This window comes from Pelobates fuscus, chromosome 13 (genome assembly GCF_036172605.1).
Source record: "Pelobates fuscus isolate aPelFus1 chromosome 13, aPelFus1.pri, whole genome shotgun sequence".
Taxonomy (NCBI): Eukaryota; Metazoa; Chordata; class Amphibia; order Anura; family Pelobatidae; genus Pelobates; species Pelobates fuscus.
Genome location: NC_086329.1, coordinates 8,123,941 through 8,133,225, shown reverse-complemented (window position 1 = coordinate 8,133,225; position 9,285 = coordinate 8,123,941). Strand labels below are relative to the sequence as shown.

Sequence of the window (9,285 nt, the reverse complement as noted above, 5' to 3'; positions counted from 1 at the left end):
ACTTGAAAACGAGAGAAATCTCAATGTATCTTTCCTGGTAAAATATTTTATAAATAAATTTGGTTGTTCTATTACAAGTTAACTTTTCTTGGGGACTCTGTTATTTGATCTGGAACGCAGACAAAGAGGGGTGCATGCTCTTGCATAAACCGCTATCGGAGAATACGTGGGCTTACGCATGATCCCTGGGAATAAGTCGAAACATAGGGGCAAACAAATAAATAAAACACTTTTACGTTTTGATGCCTGGAACCTGTAATAGGAAACTGGGGAACACAAGGCACACATGCAGGGACTTGACAGGCCAAAATGCTGGGCAGATTTTACCCCCATTTTGCCACAGTATATACAGGTCATATTGTGCATTTTATGGTAGTGTCCCTTTAAATGTTTATACTGGGATTAACAAATTCATCAATTAACATGTTTTAAACGGTGTCCTCTAATCACAGTATAGTGTCAGAAATACAAACATGTGTTCCTGACACTATAGTCATGAAGTGGATGTTTAGGTGTCTGGCCCACCATCGATTTCCATAAAAAGAGGATTTTACTCGCCTTTTCTCCCACGCCGTGCCTGTTTCGTCGTGGCTGGCCCTGCTTGACTTTGCCAACGTGGCTGAGATCATCATTGGAATAGGAAGTACTTCTAGTGGCTGTGAGAGTGGCTGCATCTAGAGGAGTTAACTAGGCACCAATGTAAACGCTGCCATTTCTGTGAAAAGGCAGCGTTTACATTGAAAAGCCTGCAGGGACAGGCTATAGACACCAGAACCGCTGCATTAAGCTGTATACTATACATTAAGCTATAGTGGTTCTGGTGACTTTTTTTAGTTTCCCTTTTAAAATCGTAATATTGTGTTTGGTAATGCGACATCTTAACATGAATTATAACGAATATTGAAATAGCACTTTGTTTCCTTTAATCTGTGAAGTTTGCCGTGTCCTTTCACTGTGGATGTATTCGATACCAGTATATCCTTTTTATAGAATTGCTATATAGGAACTTTAAGAGACAGGAATAACTCTAAAGACCAGAATATCTTTTCATGGTATTTACACTGGCTTCTAATTAAACCACATCCCCCAGTCCTCTAGTACATGGCTGACCAACCTCCCTCCAGCTTCTGCTCTTGTAATTGCAGATACGTTTTGGAAATTTAGCTCAAGTGTTGTCAAACAGCTGAAGCCGGTAGAATTTGGGCGACCAGTTTAGGTCCCATTCAGTTGGAGTTATAGAGAATACTGTGACCGTGATATGCAAATGTGTTCTCTTGTGTTTAATATATACACGGATACCATGCCTTGATTTACTTTTGAATGTATAACTTTTCAGTGTAAATCTTGATTATTTCTCAAAAGTGGACTTGGTATGAATTATTGGACTCTTCTGCTAAACTACTCTGAATACCCTGCTGTTAGGAACCTGAACAATTTAATTTTAAATGAATAGCAAAGGTCGGGTATCACGAAAACGTGGGTTTGTTTACAATTCTTCCATGTTCGAACACACTGGAATTATTTAAATATTATATGGCACATCTATTTAATCAAAGGCCATAGCATTGTTTAGTGATACTCAATGAGGAACCCATACCTCCTTCTACATTATCAAATGGTTTGACAAAAAAACATAACTGTCTTCCCTGCTTCCAAACCCCAGAATCTCGCCTACCATTCAGATTATGCGGACATTTCTGCACTATTTTTACAATGCTGTAATGTCCTCTAACATTCTGGAATGAATGGTCCAAACTCTGCAACCTACCCGCCCCCTCAAATCAAATTGTCCCATCTTTATCATTTAAAATGTTGAAGATATGGAAATCCAACTGGAAGTCATTGAGCACCTCACTCTGTGACTTGTGAAAGTATAAAGATGCATTAGCCAAATATGGACCAAGTGGCCACGTCTGCTCTGTAGAAACCTGTGGCCGATTGGATCGACCAATTGATATGTTCTATATGTTAATATAGTCTCTATGTAAACCTCAACGCCTTATAAAAAATTAAAGATGTTGACATATATAATTGCTTTTCTTGATGTATTCATTCAGAGGCGCTAACTGTTAACCCTGTATTTTATATATTTTTGTGATGAAAATGAGCTTATTAAAAAAAAAAAATAGATTTTTATTTTTAACAATGATCTTCTTTGAGCCTGTCATATTATTTGCTAAATGAATAAACCTATTGATCTGTTGTACCTCATAAACATGGCTTGCCTCTTTTTTTGAAATTTACATTTTTTTTTTATTTATTTATAACCAAATAGTTTTTGTTTAAATTTTGTACAGAATTCTGGGTATTTATAAGGGCTTTTTTTTTTTTTTTTTTTTTAAACCATCAACATCTAAATTGACTTCTGTTGCTGTGAAACTGTTGAGGCGTTTTTTTTTTTTTTTTTTTTTTTTTTGCAAGACCAACAGTAAAGTGATATGTATAGGATTATTCGCTAAAGTAAAAACTGAATGTTAATTTTAAATTTTATGCCAGAAGGAGAGGATTTAAAGGGACATTCCAGTCACCTGAATAATCTGTTTAACGCAGAATACGTTACATTGCGTAATCATTTCCATGAAAATGATCAATATTGCACAAATGTGAATTCCACAGAATTTAGGTTCTTAATTTTTTTTCCCCAAAAAGGGGGAAAAAAACATTCAAAGTGCAATAACCTGCTGTAATTGAGCAATGTCTCACCTAGATTTGAGAACAAATGCTGTTAAATATCCCCCAGTTTCCTGTGCCAGTGGAAACCGTAATTACCAAGTGGCCATACGTATAAGCCTTGGTTGTAGGGTAAATTTGTTTCTAAAGCAATGCTGTACCATGGTGAAAGTCAGATTGGAGTTAAATAAAGGTCCAAATCAAAAGCTGGAAGCACCTTCAAAGGGGGCATGAGTGTCCATGAGTAGGATTTTTGGTGCAACCCTCTCTTCAACTTCCTCGATTTGAATATGTTTGGTATTGGTACTGGATCCAAGCTATGGACTGTATATGGGGCAATTAACCATTTGCCATCGGTGCCTTCACCTATTGAGAATATATTGTTTCAGAATGAAATGTGATCACATTGTCCGAGGATAGGCTAAATTACAATTTACACAGAATTTATTCATATATCTTTTGTTGGGGGGTTATCATCTGAATTAACTGAATTGTGTAAATTATTTTATAGTGAATATTTACTATAATACATTGTCACTGCATATCCTATCCCACAACTGAACACCTCAATGAAAGACTTTAGGACTTACCTGATCTGATAAATAAGGACATTCCGTGAAGCAATAAGATCACTGCGGTCTACGAATCATTTTGTGATGATCGCAGGGATACAAGATAGACACCTCTGCAATTAAAAACTTACACATAGTTCAAGTATTCATTATAGCTCCATTTATTACAGCCTAGTAATATCTTAAATATCAGTAATCTGTTAGGATTACTTAAATATATATAATCAAAATGTTAGATGACTGTCACTTTGAATACAAATGTCATGAGTTGACTTTTTAATATCCTCGGTTGTACCTGCTTATGTCACTAGATGGCAGCCTAATATTTCTCAACTATTCCAGCTATAAAGAACTTTGAAAGTAGGCATAAGCATGGTGTGGCCTATCTTTGGGTATGGATCCATGGGATTAGACAACAAAATATATTCCCAAATTTTTGAGTTGAGCTTAACTTCTGAAATAAATGGGCTTATGTAAATATTCCAGTGAACTGTTATAATAAGCCAGTTTTGACTCAACTCTAAATACACATACAGCCACGGAATAAAAACTCTTCAAATATTTCAACCTGCGTTTAACTCTAGATTTTCTCAAACAGCAGCACCTGATTGAAAGAATCTAGATAAGTTTTTCTTATAAATATATTTTGCTTTTAAGTAAAAAAAAAAAAAAAAAAAAAAAGTTGATTAAACCGGATTAAGTCCCGTACTATGCTATCCTAATGGATTTTATATTGGTATCTAGATTGTAACATTGACCATATTATTTTGCTTAATCGTTCAGTGTTATGTCAGATACTGATTGTAAAAAATAAAGTAAATCTTGTACTTGTTATAAAGTTCCATAGTAACATTGCATGAGGAGCGTGAATGATTTTGTAATCCATACAATTATACGTAGACACTTTGAGATCCAAATACCTTCACGTTTCCCTACCACCGCTGATTTGAAGAGAAATTTCTAAATCCCACGACCCACTAACTAAATCACTTTGAAAGTATGATTATATATGTACATACATACAATTTTCTCTATTCTTAGAACTATGCGTGCTTTGCCAATTGAAACCTTTGTATTGAAGCTGTAAATGCCTTTCCTCAATAACCAAAATCAAAGGTCATTCTGTCTTCACAGTTTAACTATGACAAATGTGAAACACCCAAATCAATCACATCCTGCTTCGGGTTTTCAAGAGCAAGAGATTTGCTGGATCGTTTAGCCTGCACTACAAACCGTAAGTTTTCCTTTTTAACTTTTTTTTTTTTTTTTAAAAGACCTCCGTAGGTTGGGGTCCAGTTTGAAAGACAGACCCAAAATAGGGATTTTGTGTAAGTTCAATATTGGGATGTTGGAGTGTAGTGGTGAATGGAGGTACCTATGGAGAATCTGGTTTATGGGGAGCTTTTGCAATCAAAGTATTTTTTTATGTATTCTGTACAAGGAGGACAAAAAGGACAACAAAAATAAACAGACTAGAACATATATTCGATGGATTCCAATACCAAATCCAGTTTAGTAAATATTACGCTTCCAAAAGAACCATTTGGGAAGAAAATTGCAACAAGGTTTAAAAAAAAATAAAAAAATGAGGGTAGCACAGATACCCTAAGCACAGAGATTTAATGACCGTATTTTATGGTATGATTTGATGTTATCGTGAACCAAAGCAGGGAGTGGATCGATTGAAGTGACTGTTGAGTGGTAGTGTGGGAAGTTCTAAAGCTCAGCAATCGACCTATTGGTGATTAGGGATATACGTTTTATTTTTGCCTGGAATACCCAAAGTAACAAATCTACTAATAACGAATGGCAGGTGATTAGAAATATATCCGAGATCACCTGTCTCCAGATTGTACAAGTTTAGGAGTTGACCAGCAGAGTTTAGGCTGGCTCCCCGCTTACCATCATTCGAAGGGTTTTATGGCGAACATTTCTAACGTGACCAATTACTAATGTACTATTGGTAAATCCGTATCAATCGAATGGAAATCTGCTCTGTCGCATTCTGTGCTAATTCCGAGTGTGACTCGCACTTGGCAATTATACAGCATTCCATAGTTCTCGTTGACTTCCATTCACATTAATCAGAACACGGCGCCAGAGCCAAACTGGGGATCTGTATTAATCAACGTGGCAAACTCACAAAACCTTTCACTAGGCTGTATTTGTTCTGAGTAATCAATGGGAAAAGAGAATTTGCTGGAAAAAAAGTTAGTGTCACAGAGTAGATTTCTTAACCAAAATCCCCAATAATATGGTCATATATTAAAGTATTTTACGCGTAGTAGTGAATTTTATTCCCGCGATTATAGAATGCGGTTATCTCAAACCATTCCTTTCTGCCAGAGGCTGGCCAGGAGCTGAGAGAATAAATGAATTAGCTGTGCCCTATGAATACCCCAGCAAACTCCGTATAAGTGTATTAAGTTTGTAGTCCTAGGTCAGGGATAGGCAACCTTCGGCTCTCCAGATGTTGTGGACTACATCCCCCATAATGCTCTTACACACATAATGCTGGCAAAGCATCATGGGAGGTGTAGTCCAAAACATCTGCAGAGCCGAAGGTTGCCTATCCCTGTCCTAGGTGGTTTATAAGAATTACAGTGTTGGGGCTCGATTTGAGTCTTTTTCTATTTTTATTTATAGCTTTTGAGATGTGCTCACCTTGTCCACAATATTTCTCTGTGTGAAGTGTTTGATTTAATGCTGCATAGTCTGAAAGGGGATGGGTTAGCTAAACTGTAGAATTTTCAGAAAACGCAGGATTCTAGGGAAAAATAATTCTGAAACAATAATCTAGACGTTCCCTTTACAAAACCTTACTTTTTCTGTATTCCTAACAGGGTTATTAACTAAAATGAGAATTCAAAGTGAACTTCAGATTTAACAGCAAAATAAACTAAATTTAAATATTCTCTAAATCAATGGATTCCAGTTTGGCAAATTTGGCAAAAAAACTAAACAAAACACTTTGAATTCCCAGTTTAGTGAATAACCCTGAAAGATCCATCATCCAGTAAGACATACGACTAGCCCAGGGATCTGCAACCTTCGTCACTCCAGATGTTGTGGACTACATCTCCCATAATGCCCTACAGACATATTGCTGGCAATGCATCATGGGGGATATAGTCCAAAACTTCTGGATTGCTGTAGGTCTGAGCCCATTCTCAGTCTTTCCATCCAGTCAGTAAGCCTTGCATTCCTGAAGTACCTACACCATTGTCACAATCCATCATGGGGAACATTTAGACTGGCTGATGCTTACTGGGTCATCTTGCTACAGGTGCTGTGTGCGAGCCTGTAGGAGCTCCAGAAGACAAACAATGCCCTCGAGTGTGTCCAGGTTCCTAACTTGTTTGATATTTAACCTGAGGATAATACCGGAGAACTATGGGCAACAAAAATAACACCGTAATCTGCAGTGGTTATGGTTGTTACAGTGCCTTTTAACAGTCCACATACCTAATGTGATCTGAGACCAATACTAGACAAATGGGGTCGAGACTGCCCCCTAGGGGATATTACTTTCACTGTAAATATCTTGACTTAGACAATATTCAATGGGGCTCTGCTTCCCAAAGACTCACGGCTTGTGGCTGGACAATGCAAGAACAGCACACAAATATATAATCTACAAGAAAAGTATATTTGTTACCATTTATTTTGGTATGCATGGCTAGTGGCTCCTGCCCCCACCAAACTTGGGACTGCAAAACCTTCTTTAACGTAGACCTCTAGACTGGAAGCTCGTTTGAGCAGGGTCCCCTCCAATCTATCGTTCCTGTAAATTTTCCTGTAATTGTCCTATTTATAGTTAAATCCCCTCCTTTCATAATATTGTAAAGCGCTACGGAATATGTTGGCGCCATATAAATGGCAATCATAATAATAATAATAGTTTGGTTGGGTCTTATCCTATGAAGGCATTCACATACTTCCACCATCCTGTACAAAGGATTGTCCATATAAATGTCATTCATCTGCTGTTTTGGAGATTTTGGGTTATTTGAGAATGTAACAAATAATTTTATTATTGAAAAAAGAAAACTAGCCCAGCACCAATTATCTCACGAAAGCCTCTGTTAGCTGCACAATGAATTAATACCACGGGCACATTCTGAACTGCTCGTCCCCAATCCCATATTAAGCTTTGATATGATGCTCGTCTCTTGGTCTGCAGGTTAATATGAACCAATCGGCAAGTGTCAGTGGGATATCACACATTCTGTAATGTTAGTTCATCATAAGCATTTAGTGACTTGTTGAAATGACACAAGTGACTGACACTATTTGGTACAACACCTGTTAATTCTAGACTGACTTTACCTAATCGTACAATGTATCATAACCGTTCACCTATATTGGGTTTTTTGGTATTCTGGCCCCAGCTGGTTATTTGGTAGAGTGCAAGCTCTCTTCATCCCCGCCCAGACTGCACTAGGATGAGTGAGTTAGAACTTGAATCCCAATGGGGATTAACTGAATTACCAGCTGCTGAGTGAGTGTTAGCACATTTTAAGGCTCATAGCATTATTAGTGAGTGATGACAAGTTAAAGTGAGTTCCAGAAGTGGTTCCTCACTCAGATAGTTATTGATTTTAATTTCTTTCACACCCTTTACCCCTCCCAGTTATTAGGGGGGGGGGGGGATGCTTTATTAATGGTTAAATAATGTCCAAATGGGAGTCACAGAGTCAATATATGTTAACCGAATCCCTAGCAATATTAAGCCTCCTGCCTATAGCCATGGATTGCATTATTTAGCTAGCTGACGCCCAGAGAGTGTCTGGATAAAACTTACTATCCCCAGTGTGGAGCTCAGAGATATTTCATGCTACGAGGAGCAGTGATTTAGAGGTTAAAATGTCTTTCTCAGTCATCATCATTAGACTAATACAAAATGGAATGTGATTACGGGCTGGGAAGGTATTTATTACAACGCAGTATATGGTAATATCTAGCTGCCAACAAATAAGGAGCATTTACTATCTGCACAAAAAAATTAACATTTTACTGTGGCATTCACTGTGTTTGGGCTTCGCTCTGTAAGAGACTCTCATCAGTTGTATTTATATACTTATTATTGGGAAACCCCACATAACTCGTACAGTGAGTAACGTTCATATTTCAATATTAACATCTGTACAATTTACCAGCATGGCTCGTGCTTAGAAAGAAATTGTACAAAGCTAAAATAAAACGAGCCAGCTCTTCGAAATAGTAACATTTGTTATATGTACCTTCCAAAAAAGGGAAAAACATCCCATAAACAGATCTGTGATAGACTCAAGCAAGTGACTTAATATGAACAGGTGTAATTTTGGGGGATTAGGGTAGGCCAAGTCTCATATGTTATCTTAGATGTATCAACATACTTCTAGCCTTGGCCTACATTAAAGCCACAAGAAGCAAAATGTTACAGTCAATATTGGGGCCATACATTGGTGGTATGAATATAGAAATAATATCTACATGCAGAGGGTTAGTTCACTCACTCATGTTCCTGCAAAATTAATTTTGGCAAAGTAAGTTTATGACCCAGTAGGCTGTCACTACCTGTAGACACCATAAGGAAACAAGCTTATTGGAGGAGAGTTGGCCCACCAGGTGGGAATGGCTGAGATACAGTTGGAATGAATGTGTGGACCTCTGCTGGAAACTGAATGTAAACATCTCCTTTATGCCAAACAGAGGGATAGTTGGGCAGGCATTCCCACCCAGTGTCAAAAAAGTAGTGATTAGCTTGTAATTATTAATAAACTATCATTAACAATAGATGGTACTACAAAATTTAATGGAACATTGTTTTATGGGTTTCTTCAACACCTGGGATAATGCTATAGTACTACACACAGCAGCCAGTAAATACAATCTGTATATGTTATTCACTCCCACCCAGCATCCGATTTGGTATTTGGCATGGCACCCACAATGCCACCTCACCCATTGCCCAAACATGATTGGCACATCAGTCTTTTAACACTCCATGTTTGATTATACCATATTCACATAATATTAATGTAAACTGCAAAATAAGAGC

General features: G+C 37.4%; 1 protein-coding gene across 1 annotated transcript in view; it reads left to right on the top strand.

Annotated features, from left to right (window-relative positions):
* The first annotated feature begins 4,429 nt into the window (after positions 1 to 4,429).
* The window catches only part of SPTBN5 (spectrin beta, non-erythrocytic 5), a 159,523-nt gene continuing 154,667 nt past the window's right edge, over positions 4,430 to 9,285 (top strand). Inside the window, exon 1 of the mRNA XM_063439421.1 lies at positions 4,430 to 4,476. The gene's annotated coding sequence lies outside the window, so the exon portion shown is untranslated. The remainder of the gene's footprint in view (positions 4,477 to 9,285) is intronic.